Consider the following 13,386-nt stretch of genomic DNA (forward strand, 5'->3'; position numbering starts at 1 on the left):
GGGTTGGAGGCCTGGCTCTGGTGACTTCTGACTCCAGTGTCCTGCTGAGCACACACTGGTGGACAGCAGGCCATGGCTCCAGGGCTCAAGTTCCTGCTACCCTCAAGGAGAATGAGGATTGACTTTCTGCCTCCAAGCTTTGCCTGGTCCAAGCCTGGCCCAGCCCTGGCTGTTGCAGGCATTTGGGCAGTGAACCAGTAGAAAGGTCATTCTCATTCATTCTTATTCTCTCTTTTTCTCTCTCTGCCTTTCAAATAAAAATAATAAAAACCTAAAGCTAAAAACGAATTTAAAAAATGCAAACTACAGAAGAAAAAAAATTAACAAACCAGATTTCATCCAAATGAAAAACTTATACCCCTAAAAAGGCATTGTTAGGACAACTAAGATACAAGATACACACTGGGAAAAACTATATGTAAAACATATGTCTAATGAAAGAACTGTATTCAGAAGATACGTAACAACTTTACAACTCTACAAGACAAAAAACCCACTGGAAAAAAAAATGGAACACATATTTTTAAAGACACATCACCAAAGAAGATACATGAATGACAAATAGATACATGAAAAGATATTCAACATCATCAGTCACCAGAGAAACAGGTATTAAAATGATAATTTCTAGAACTTGGAAGACTGTCAACTCTAAACGGTGGTGAGGACGTAGAACACCTGGAACATTGCTGGTGGTAAAGCAAAACATACAATTACTGCTGAAAACAGTTTGACAGTTTCTCATAAACTTAAACACATAATTACCATGTGACTCAGCAACTGCACTCCTATGTATTCAATATAAACAAAAACACACGTCCACACAAAGCACTAATAATACATATTCATAAAACATAAAAATCATGTCCAAAGCAGCATCATCTCACAAAGCAAAAAACTGGAAACAATCAAAATGTTCATCAACAGGTAAATGGAAAAATAAACTGCATTTGCATACAACGGAATACTGCTCATCTACAAAAAGGAGGAAACTGAAGGTTACACTGAGGTTGGAACTTCCTTCTGTATCTCTCACCAAGTGTAGCTAAAAACCACAGACACTGTCGATATAAAACAAATATAAGACTCTCAAAGGTTGAGAGAACACGGATACGCTAGGAATCTTGGGACCTCAGGAATGACACCCCCATGGCTTCCCTCACTCTTGTTTCTAAGACTGAATGATGGGGGTCGGCGCTGTGGCATAGCGGGTGAAGCCGCCGCCTGCAGTGCCGGCATCCCATATGGGCGCCAGTTCAAGTCCTGGCCACTCCACTTCCAATACAGCACTCTGCTATGGCCTAGGAAAGCAGAAGATGGCCCAAGTCATTGGGCTCCTACACTCGCGTGGGAGACCCGAAATAAGCTCCTGGCTCCTGGCTTCGGATAGGCCCAGCTCCATCCACTGATTCACTCCCCAAATGGCCAAGACGGCCAAAACTGAGACAATCCAAAGCCAGGAGCCTGGAACTTCTTCCAGTTCTCAGACACAGATGCAGGAGCCCAAGCATTTGGATCATCTTCCACCGCTTTCCCAGGTCACAGCAGAGAGCTGGATCAGAAGTGGAGTAGCCAGGACTTGAACCAGCACCCATATGGGATGCCGGCACTGCAGGCAGTGGTTTTACCCACTACGCCACAGCATCAGCTCCAAATTTCTCCAAATTTGTCCAAAGCTTAAATGTACAAAAATCGAGCAAACTTTAAACAGGAAAAACTCAAATCCATGCCAGGATACATCAAAATCAATAATCCTGAAAACTAAATCTTAAAAACAATAAGAGAAAGTCAATACTATACCAAGAGATAGAAAAACTTGAATAATAATGGATTTCTCATCAGGAACCATGGAAGACAGAAAGAAGTGGCACATGATTTTTCAAACAAAAAAGAAAGGAACTAGAATCTTAAATACTATGCCTGGTGAAATAATCCTCTGGGAAATAAGGGGAAGTAAAGACATTCGTATGTAAAGGAAAATTAAGAGTATTTGGTGCCAGCAGACCCATATAGAGCTTCCTTCTCCTCTTGGGTATTCTAAATTATGCTTGATGGCTGAAATAAAACTTATAACTGTTTGAAGTGGTTCATCAAATACGTAAAAGAAATATTTAAAGCAATTGTATTATAAATAAGGGAAGGTAAAGAGTATTCCAGGGAGTTAAGTTTTCTACCCTCCACTCAAACTGGTAAAATGTCAGCATCAATAGGCTGTGATAAGTTATGTATGTATAACTTATGCATATACACATAAAAACATGATAAGTAAATCAGAATGGATTTCTAAAAATTGTTAAAGAAATTAACAGAAAGATAGGAAAATGAAATCTGAAATGGGGGCCGGTGCTGTGGCGTAGCAGGTTAAAGCCCCGGCCTGCAGTGCCAGGTTTTGGGGTTTTTTGGTTTTTTTTTTAGATTTATTTATTTGAAAGTCAGAGTTACACAGAGACAGGAGAGACAGAGAGAGAGAGAGAGAGAGAGAGAGAGAGAGAGAGAGAGGAGAGAGAGAGAGAGAGAAGTCTTCCATCCGCTGGTTCACTCTCCAGTTGGCTGCAACAGCCAGGACTGGGCCAGGCCAAAGCCAGGAGCCAGGAGCCAGGAGTGAGGAGCTTCTTCTCCCACACAGGTGCAGGACTTCAAGTACTTCGGCCATCTTCTACTGCTTTCCCAGACCATAGCAGAGAGCTAAATTGGAAGTGGAGCAGCCGGGACTGGAACCAACAATGAGTGCCAGTTTGAGACCCAGCTACTCCACTTCCTACCCAGCTCTCTGGTATGGCCTGGGAAAGCAGCAGAGGATAGTCCAAGTCCTTGGGCCCCTGCACCCACGTGGGAGACCCGGAAGAAGCTCCTGACTTAGGATCAGCCCAGCTCTGGTTGTTGCAGCCATCTGAGGAGTGACCCAGTGAATGGAAGATCTCTCTCTCTGTCTCTCCCTAACTCTGCCTGTCAAATAAATAAATTTTAATAAAGCAAAACAAAAGAGGAGATCCTTGAAGGATCCTTCAAGGAGATCCTTGAAGTAGTAGAATAGTATTTTTTTATCTCGCTTGCAATGGTGGTTACACAAATCTGCACATATAATAAAATGTAACAAAAGGGAAGACAAACAGACAAGAAGTGTAGAAAGAACTATATACACATATAATGCCAATGTAAATTCTGGTTTTGATATTGTACTATATAGCTATATTAACTATAATTGAAACTTTTTACACTATCCTTGTAATTTCCTATAAAGCTTATTAATTTCAATTAAATATTAATTATTTTAAAATTTAAAATTTTGAGAAAGGAATAAACTGATATGCCCCTTCAAAACCAAAGTATTTTGGAGCCAGCATCGTGGTAAAGCAGGTTAAGCCATCACCTGTGATGCAAGCATCCCATATGGTGCCAGTTCAAAGTCCCTGCTGCTCTACTTCTGATCCAGCTCCCTGCTAAGGGTCTGGGAAAAGCAGTAGAAGATGGCCCACGTGCTTGTGATCCTGCCACCCACGCGGAAACCTGGATGAAACGTCTGGTCTGGCCCAGCTGCGGCCATTGTGACCAGCTGGGGAGTGAACCAGTGGATGGAAGATCTCTCTCTCTCTTTCTCTGTATGTCTTTCAGGTAAATAAATAAATATTTTTAAGTGTAGGATTAAAAAGAATGTATGAGATATTTATCAAATAACTTCAGAGAGGATCCCCAACCTAAAATTTTTAAATCACATGTCAAAATGTTGGTGACAGATTCTCTGCACTGGCATCTCAATGCTCCTATAAATCTAAAACCATTATAAAATTATTTTCTAAACTGTGATTTTGTAGAGTAAGTCACTGACTTTATTTTTTGGAATGTTGGTGACACTGTTGCAGGAGCAGAAACTGGGACGTTTCTGGAAATGTAACTGATGTCGCTGACCCAGTCAGGTGTAGACGACTGCTCACTGCTCAGTGTTTACAGTGGAGTTGAGGAAAAAAAACTTTAAAAATTCCACACAAAACACAAAACCTCCCCAGAAAAGAAAGTACTGATTAACTATTACTGCTACTGACAACAACACTCCCGGACATCAAGAACTACAGAAAAGATAACAAATGTTACTGTGAGTGGACACACAGAAGATGGCCAGTGGAAAGGTGCTCCCTACATTGTGACAGAAAGACTTGGAATACTACCTGTGAACAAATGCAGAGCAAACAGGAGTCACGGCGTCAACGCAATGCGCCTTAAAGCACCTCTGCTGGGAGAACTGGGGGACGAGCCAAGCCGCCCTCTCACCCCTCTGAGACTTAGTGGGCAGCACCGGGACAAAAACCACCATCATCATCAACATCATTTCTCCAGAAAAACTAAACACCAGAGGACTGACACTTTCAACTACAAAGGAATAATACAGTTGTGTGTGTGTGCACGTGTGCATTTCAAAAATAAAAATGGCACTTGTTCCTGCTATTTAAAAGGTCAGGTTAGGCCGGTGCCGCGGCTCACTAGGCTAATCCTCCGCCTTGCGGCGCCAGCACACCAGGTTCTAGTCCCGGTCAGGGCGCCGGATTCTGTCCTGGTTGCCCCTCTTCCAGGCCAGCTCTCTGCTGTGGCCAGGGAGTGCAGTGGAGGATGGCCCAAGTGCTTGGGCCCTGCACCCCATGGGAGACCAGGAGAAGCACCTGGCTCCTGCCTTCGGATCAGCGCGGTGCACCGGCCGCAGCGCACCGGCCGCGGCAGCCATTGGAGGGTAAACCAACGGCAAAGGAAGACCTTTCTCTCTCTCTCTCTCTCTCTCTCTCACTGTCCACTCTGTCAAAAAAAAAAAAAAAAGGGTCAGGTTAGTCTGAACTCAGGCATGGCTGGATCAAGGAGTTCCTGAGTATCCTCAGGACTCAGGCTCTCTCATCCTCTCTCCCTCCACAATCCACCTTTGCTTTCCTGCTCGTTGGTTTTGTTCTCTGATGATCTTTCTCCAAGGGAGCCACTGAGTCAACAAGCCCATAGTCTCCTAGCTTGGCAGCCACGGAGGAAACACAAAGACTTCACCCATTCTATCTCCATCGAAGTCCCAGAAAAACCCTCTTGGGCTTTGGTCAGCCCACCCTGGGCCACGTGTCCAACTCGGAACCAGCCACTGTCCGGGAAGGTGCTACTCTCGCTCCCCAGCAGTCAATGCAGTAAACGAGGGGTAAAATCACCAGGCAGACTGAGAGCCGCCAGCAAGGCCATACGTGAGCAACAGCAACCACAGACAGAGAGGACAGGGCGCTTGGGCTGACTGAGCAGCATTTCAGAACCGCTTCTCCCCAGGAAGGTGACGAGCACTAACTCGCTACATTTAGCCTCCCTGAGGAGTCTGGAGCTGCTAGGAACTCAGATATGGAAAGGGGATTTCCTAAGGCCCAAAGTAAGCACTGTGCACTGCCAGCTGGCGTCACTAAGGAGGACCCTGGAGAAGGAGAAAGAGCACACCCTCCCTGGCAGGTGGAGCTCAGAACAGCTTGATCTAACCACTCAAAGGAATGCAGCCTAACTCTAACACCCTGGTGGAGCAGGATATGTGTGCTCAGCCACTTCTGGCTTCTTTGATTCCTAGTCGAACAATCATAAGACTGTTTTAAAATATTTTCAGTTATAAGATACCAATATGAGAGGACTTGATATAGAATAAGCATGCAAAACTCGTTACAAGATGGTGGACTGGGGACGCGCCTAGCAGTTAAGACACCGAAGTCCCACACAGGAGTGCCTGAGTTCCACACCCAGCTCTATTCCGATTGCAGCTTCCTGCTAATGCTGACCCTGGTTGGCAGCAGTAATGGCTCAAGTAATTGAGTCCCTGCCATCCATAAGGGAGACCTTCATTGAGTTCCCAGGCCCTAGCTTTGGCTCCAGCCCTGGCCACTGAAGGCATCTGAGGAGGAACATAGAATATGCTCTATTGATCTCTTATCTCTCATTCTGTCTCTATGCTTCTCAAATAAATTTAAAAGATGATGAACTGTTAAGTACTAGAATGTAGGCTTTCACACCAAATTCTAACCATAAAAACAACAGAACATATGTGAAACATAAATTACTAACTATGCACCAAATGAAAATGGTGAAATGGAGAGATAACTTTTTAAAAGGCAGAAATCATTCTAGATTAGACTGAAGTGGGAAAGTGTAACTTGGAACATCAATGGGACCATATTAACATATCTCTCCCTCAGAGATGGCCACATGGAAGCTTCCACAGGGAATATGGAACCATCACACCCCGCACACCAATTTCTCATGTATCTTAGGGGCAGCACAACCCACCGTCTCCCAGCTTTCAGGAAGAGTGAGTACAGAGCGTGGCCCTGACAGCAGCACAGTAGCTTCAGTCCCCAGCTGGGCTGGGAAAGACAGGATTGCGGTCTAGACCATGAAGAGGTCTGCACAAAACTACTGCCCAACAGCTGCGAAGGGTCTAACACCATAAGAAGGACACAAACTCGAAAAGCTGAAGGACCTTACGCCCAATGAAATAGAAGTAACAAGGTATTACAATAGGACTTTGAAATAAATATAACTGGGGCCAGCGCTGTGGTGTGGCAGGTAAAACCACAGCCTGCAGCGCTGGCATCCCACATGGGTGCCAGTTTGAGTCTCGGCTGCTGCACTTCCGATCCAGCTCTCTGCTACGGCCTGGGGAAGCAGTAGAAGATGGCTCAAATCCTTGGGCTCCTGCACCCTTATGGGAGACCCAGAGGAAGCTCCTGGCTCCTGGCTTCGGATTGGCTCAGCTCTGGCCATTGCAGCCATCTGGGGAGTGAACGCAGATAGAAAATCTTTTTCTCTGTCTCTCTCCCTCTCTCTGCCTCTGCCTCTCTGTAACTCTGCCTTTCAAATAATAAACCTTTTAAAAAACAATAAGTATAATTAATATTTTCAAAAAGATCATGGTGATTTTGCTGCATCACCAGCTGGTGCCCGGACTCACTACCCCTCGCTGCTGTGGCCTTCTCGGAAGTGAACCAGCAGATGAAAGATTCTCTCTCTCTCTCGGTAGCTCTTACTTTCAAATAAATAAATCTTTTTAAATTGCATGAAAATATGTATAATTGAAAAAAACTACACATGGATTTCAAAAATTTTGCAACAAAATCAACTTATCTTCTCTTAAATATTTATTTATTTCCCTCTACTTGAAATGCAGAGTGTCAGAGAGAGAGAGAAAGAGAGAGAGAGAGAGATCTTCCATCTGTTGGTTCATTCCCCAAATGCTCACAACAGCCTGGAATGGACCAGGCCAAAGCCAGCAGCCCAGAACTCCAACCAGGTTCCACCTGTGGGTGACAGGGGCCCAAGCACTTGAGCCATCATCCACTACCTTCTGAGAATGTATTAACAGGAAGCTGGAATCAGGTGCCACAGCGGGAAGCCAAACCCAGCCACTCCAATATGAGACTCGGGCATTTTGACCAGAACTTAACTACTAACCCAAACACTCACCCCGGTACAGATTCTTTTTTTTTTTTTTTTTTAAGTTAATGGTCTTTTTATTGGAAAAAAAAAAAAAAGGACTAGCATTTACAACTTGGAATGGACGTAATCGTAGTTTCTTGAACAGCCACATTGATGGTTGTGCTGGAGTCCACAGCCACAGCCTACTCTGCCGGCTCCAAGTCATGCTGCAGGTTTTTAAAACAGAGAGTCCAGAGATGCTCCCTTGGGAAAAGTTTCTCATTAAAAATTTGCATGAATGGTAACAGCCCGGCAGACGCTAAGCCAGCGCAGGCGGGCGTGCCACGAGGCTGCGTGGCTGTCACCGTGGGCCGGAGCACAGAGGGACAGGAGGACCATCCTGTAGTGGGCCTACATCTCAACAGCTCACCCCTCAACCGTCTCACTGCACGGCGTCCTGACGTAAACCAATTTTAAATGCATTTGTTTTCAGGAAACCAGCTATTTATCCTAACAAATCGAACGAGAACCCATCTGGGTGAGTTTTGAATTTGTTGGTTTTTTTTCTTTCATTTTTTGGTTTTGATACAAACGCCTGACTCAGATTCTTTTAAACAACCAAAACCAACCACCCTGACACATGTATTCATGTTTAATGATAATTCTACAAATGCACAGAAACATGAGCAGACTCTCTGGGCCTGGCTTAGGGATACCTACTAAGATTGGAGTGACTGAGTGAGAGGAGGGCGGGGATGAGAGGGACACGCAGCAAACAAGCAAGAATCTGTCAGGCATTTGTTTCTCTCTGAGTAGACACAGACAGCAACCTGGGAACAAGTGTTTCAGGTCTCTTCTCTGAGGGGCGTGAAAAGGCTCAGCCTGCCCATCTCCCACTCCCCACCCCAACACTCAGCTGGTATGCGGAGCTGGAGCAAGAGGAGCAGAGGGTAACTGACTACATGGCCGAAGGCACTAACCATGTGGAAGGAGACTGAGACCCGAGTATTTTAGACCTTGCTCAGTATTAATTAAATAGTCTCAGAAAGATTGAGATGGTTCCAGCAGAGGGCCACGAGCAGGAAGAAACACCCAGGGTCTCAAGAGGGAGCCCTCTGGGAGGAGTGTGGTCTGCTCTAAGAACCATGCTCAGGGGCCCACACTGTGGCTTAGTGGGTAAAGCTGCCACCTACGGTACCGGCATCCCCTATTTGGGCAGTGGTTCAAGTCCCGGCTGCTCCACTTCTGATCCAGCTCCTGCTATGGCCTGGGAAAGCAGGCAAAGATGGCCTAAGTACTTGGGCCCCTGTACTCACGTGGGAGACCCGGAAGAAGCTCCTGGTTCCTGGCTTCGGATCAGCCCAGTTCCAGCCGTTGCAGCTATTTTGGGAGACCCGGAAGAAGCTCCTGGTTCCTGGCTTCGGATCAGCCCAGTTCCAGCCGTTGCAGCTATTTGGGGAGTGAATCAGCGGATGGAAGACCTCTCTTTCTCTCTCTCTATGCCTCTGCCTCTCTGTAACTCTGCCTTTCAAATAAATAAATATCTCTTCAAAAAAAAAAAAAAAAAAAGAACCATGCTCAACTCCAAGGCCTGAAGGTTCAGGAGGCTGAGGCTGCACACATAGTTAGGGACCGTGAACAAAGAGTTTGGAAGCTCACATCTATGTCAGTGCTGGAGCCTCTGCAGGGATCCTTGCAGCACTGCAAAATGACCCACCAGATGGCACAGGACAAGGTTTCCCCTGCTACACCGGAAGACAATGACAGAAGCAAGTGACAGCATGCAGAAAGGGAAGTGCCGGATTTCAGCAAATAAAAAAAGGTAAGTACCCAAATTACTAATTGGAAAAACAAATGATACAATGTCTGCCCTGAACTCACATCCTATGATTATATGGTTTAAAATTACATGGTGTATAATGCCATGCTTGTGTGTCCAATGTATAGGCGCTTCAAGGAACAAATACCAATTTATACAGCCCAGTGCCAAGCAAGGGCCCAAAACACTATGCAGGAATTTAAAAAATGTTTGCATCAAAATAAACTTATATTTTAATTCCATTGCCCACAAAGGTTTTGAAGTCTCTTTGCCTAGCAGACAATGGAGCTATCATCAAAACTGACTGCAGGGGCTGGCATGGTGGTGTAGAGGGTAAAGCTGCTGCCTACAGTTCCCGCATCCCATATGGGCACCGGAGTCTCAGCTGCTCCACTTCCAATCCAGCTCTCTGCTCTGGCCTGAAAAAGCAGTGGAAGATGGCCCAAGTGCTAGGACCCCTGCACCCGCATGGGAGACCTGGAAGAAGCTCCTGGCTCCTGGCTTTGGATCTGCCCAGCTCCAGCCATTGCAAACATTTGGGGAGTGAACCAGCAGATGGAAGACTTACCTCTCTCTCTACCTCTTTGTAACTCTGCCTTTCAGACAAAATTATAAATCTTAAAAAAAAAAAAAAAAAAAGAAATGACTGCAGTTTGAGCAACACTACTATGTTAGAATGTAAAAGAATCAGGGCCGGCGCCGTGGCTCAATAGGCTAATCCTCCACCTTGCGGCGCCGGCACACCGGGTTCTAGTCCCGGTCGGGGCGCCGGATTCTGTCCCGGTTGCCCCTCTTCCAGGCCAGCTCTCTGCTATGGCCAGGGAGTGCAGTGGAGGATGGCCCAGGTGCTTGGGCCCTGCACCCCATGGGAGACCAGGAAAAGCACCTGGATCCTGGCTCCTGCCATCGGATCAGCGCGGTGCGCCGGCTGCAGCGGCGGCCATTGGAGGGTGAACCAACGGCAAAGGAAGACCTTTCTCTCTCTGTCTCTCTCTCACTGTCCACTCTGCCTGTCAAAAAAAAAAAAAAAAAAAAGAATGTAAAAGAATCAGTCTTGCATCTAGAAAAACTCCTTAGCAAGCCTTTTGGCTGAAAAGTAAGGTCCACCCACCCCATCTACATGCCCAGGGGCATAACCTACTGGGAGAAGCTTTGATGAGAAATTAAATGTTCTGCAAGAGCAGTGATGGGAATATGGGAGTTGGCTACCAGGCACAGACAGCAGGGCACGGGGAGCGGGAAGGGGAGAAGGGAGTGCAGCTCTGGCATGCGCGTGTGCCAGTGTGGGCTTCACAATCAGCCTGGCTCCTTCCATGGCACATGTAAAAACAAAATGGTTGTTGTAAAGACAAATCAAAATTCAAAAGCAAGAGGCTTAATCTGTTGAAAATATGGGGAAAGACTTTCTTCCTTTCATAGAGCATTTGCTTTAGCAAACTAGAAAGTTCCTGCTGCCTCTTTGGAATGAGTACAAATCTTTTTTAAAAGCTATACACGTGTCTTGCCAACCTTACCACCCAAGAATGTCTTTCTTGAGGACCTGGGAGCCAGTTCGTTAAAGTTCCACCTCCCAGTTTCCATGGAAGGGCAGGAACCTAACTTGCAGAGGCATTTTGCTTATGCTGCAAATCTACGTCTCCTCCCAAAGATATTAGAAGCTTGTTTTTCCTCTGATTAAGCCAACTAGCTAACACAGAGGTCACCCCAGTTACCAGGTCAGTCCAGTATACACTACGTGTGATAAATGCAGCTATCAAGTCCTCTTACTTAAGGATTAGCTATTTATCTTTTTTAAAAAAGATTTATTTATTTATTTATTTGAAAGTCAGAGTTACACAGAAAGAGAAGGAGAGGCAGAGAGAAAGCGAGGTCTTTCATCCACTGGTTCACTCCCCAGTTGGTTGCAACAGCCAGAGCTGGGCCAATCCAAAGCCAGGAGCTAGGAGCCTCCTCCAAGTCTTCCCACACAGGTGCAGGGGCCCAAAGACTTGGGCCACCTTGTACTGCTTTCCCAGGCCATAGCAGAGAGCTGGATTGGAAGTGGAATAGCCGAGATGGGATGCCCATATGGGATGCCGGCACTGCAGGTAGCAGCTTTACCCACTACACCACAACCCACTATGCCAAAACGCCGGCCCCGCGTTATTTACCTTGAAAACATGATTGTTGTATATGCCTGGCCGTGTATCTGTCTTTGCAATTTCTTAGCAATTGCCTGGAATGTTCATCACATTCTGGAGTAATGCTTATTCAATAATAATACTGTTTCTCAGGGCCGGTGCTGTGACATAATGGGTAAAGCTGATGCCTAAGGCGCCAGCATCCTATAAGGACACTGGTTTGAGAGCTGAGATAAACACTGCTCAAACACTGGTTTGAGAAGCTCCCTGCTGCTCCACTTCTGATCCAACTCCCTGCTACCGCACCTGGGAAAGCAGTGGAAGATGGCCAGAGTATTTGGGCCCCTGCACCCATATGGAGACCCGAATGAAGCTCCTGGCTCCTGGCTTCAGATTGGCTCAGCTCCGGCCATGGCAGCCATCTGGGTGGGGAGTGAACCAGCAGATGGAAGATCTCTCTGTCTCTGCTCTCTCTCTCTCTCTCTCTAATAAACAATCTTTTTAAAAATTGTATTAAAAAACTGTGCATGTGCTGAGAAAGGCAAAAGAAAAAATGAAGTAGGAGGGAGGGTCTGAGAGGCTGAGTACTCCTGGGAGATTTTGCAGGGGTGGAGAATAAAGTAATAAAAGAATAGCAGCTAGTACCGAGAGAGATTATGTGCCGGACACTGTTCTAAGTGCTTCAACATACTCTATCATTTAGCGTATGCAGCAGCTTGGATGACTTTTTTCTCAATTATTCATTCCCACGCTGTGCCTGTGGCCTCACAGTATACCAGCATGGGCAGAAGGGCAGGATGAGGTAAGGACTGACTTGGGAAATAAATGTGAAACAAACTTTTTGCTGAGGTGAAGGTTAGTGGAAAAGGCCAGTTTCTGCTATTACCTAGGATGGCAATGTAAGCCATTTTCTTTGGCTGTTACAGAACTGGAGACCAGCCGAGGGTATACGCAGAGGCTGGAGGCAGGAGCAGGCCCAGAGAACAAGAGATCAGATACCGTGCAGCGAGTCCTTTTCCAGGTCTGGCTCAGGAAAGAGATTCACCTTTGCCCAGACTGCCAGACACAGCCCCTGGGAGCCGGATGCTCATATCAATGTGGATCGAGAACTTAGATAGGGGCCCATGCAGGCTGCATCTGACTGATTTCTGGATGGGTGATGGTGTCTGAGCTCTGACTCACCCTTCTAATGGTTGCAAACCTCCAACCAGCATGGGAGGAACTGCTGCTCCTGGGTTTCCTACCACGAAGACCAGGAAATAGCCCAGGAACAAAAATTAATCTGAAACCTACTGAAGGGGAACCGCTCACTCACCTGGAGAGCACCAAGTTCACGGGTGCCTAAGTGATTCCCCACAGTAGCCTAACATACTGTCTCCATACCCCTCAAGGAGATTAAACAAAATGAAGCTTTCCCTGCCCTGCCTCAGGCCTCTCTCAAGAAGTCTGGTCCATGGTATTTGGTGATGCGGGGACCCTAACACCTGGATGCTGAGCGGCGTCCTACCATACTTTCCATTCTACCACACCAGCGTGGCTCAAACTGTAGTCAGTTTTTGAGAAGGTTTTGGGGGACCTGGCAGGGGGCAAGTCTTGAGCTGTCACTGGTCCAGGTTCTAGGCAGCCTGGACACCCTACCTAGAGAAGAATCCCTGCTCACTGATGGAAGGACAGGGCTCACAGGCAGGAAGCCAAGGGAGGGAGCACTTACTGGGCCCCTAACCCAGTCCAGCCTACGGAAGCCATCCCCGTTCCCAGCCCAGAGAAGCAGAGGGGATCATCCACTCTTTCTCACAGCTCCTCCCCAGACCTAGAGACCTTTGAGGGTGTTCTCATGCTTGCTCCCTCAAAATAGGAGGGGTCTACCCCAGGTTCCCCTCCCCGAGGTCCATAGCTGCCCTACCCTGGCGGGGCCCCTGCATTTCCACACAGGAGGCACGGCCCTTCCCACAACCTGCTCTATGGCTCCTCTCACAGGTTCAGGCTAGTCCGGGGCGGGGACTTTCAAGCGCCTAAAAATTGTGCAGAGGGCGGGGACCT

At 46.7% G+C, this 13,386-nt stretch overlaps 1 long non-coding RNA gene across 4 annotated transcripts in view; it reads right to left on the bottom strand.

Moving 5' to 3' along the window:
- Nucleotides 1–13,386, bottom strand: part of LOC103351478 (uncharacterized) — a 109,326-nt gene that overhangs the window by 79,675 nt on the left and 16,265 nt on the right. The window contains exon 1 of one of the 4 annotated variants that reach the window (XR_007911423.2): nucleotides 8,724–13,386. The exons of the other annotated variants lie outside the window; for them this stretch is intronic. This is a non-coding gene — a long non-coding RNA (uncharacterized lncRNA). The remainder of the gene's footprint in view (nucleotides 1–8,723) is intronic. 4 annotated transcript variants of the gene reach the window in all.

Source organism: Oryctolagus cuniculus, chromosome 17 (genome assembly GCF_964237555.1).
Source record: "Oryctolagus cuniculus chromosome 17, mOryCun1.1, whole genome shotgun sequence".
NCBI lineage: Eukaryota > Metazoa > Chordata > Mammalia > Lagomorpha > Leporidae > Oryctolagus > Oryctolagus cuniculus.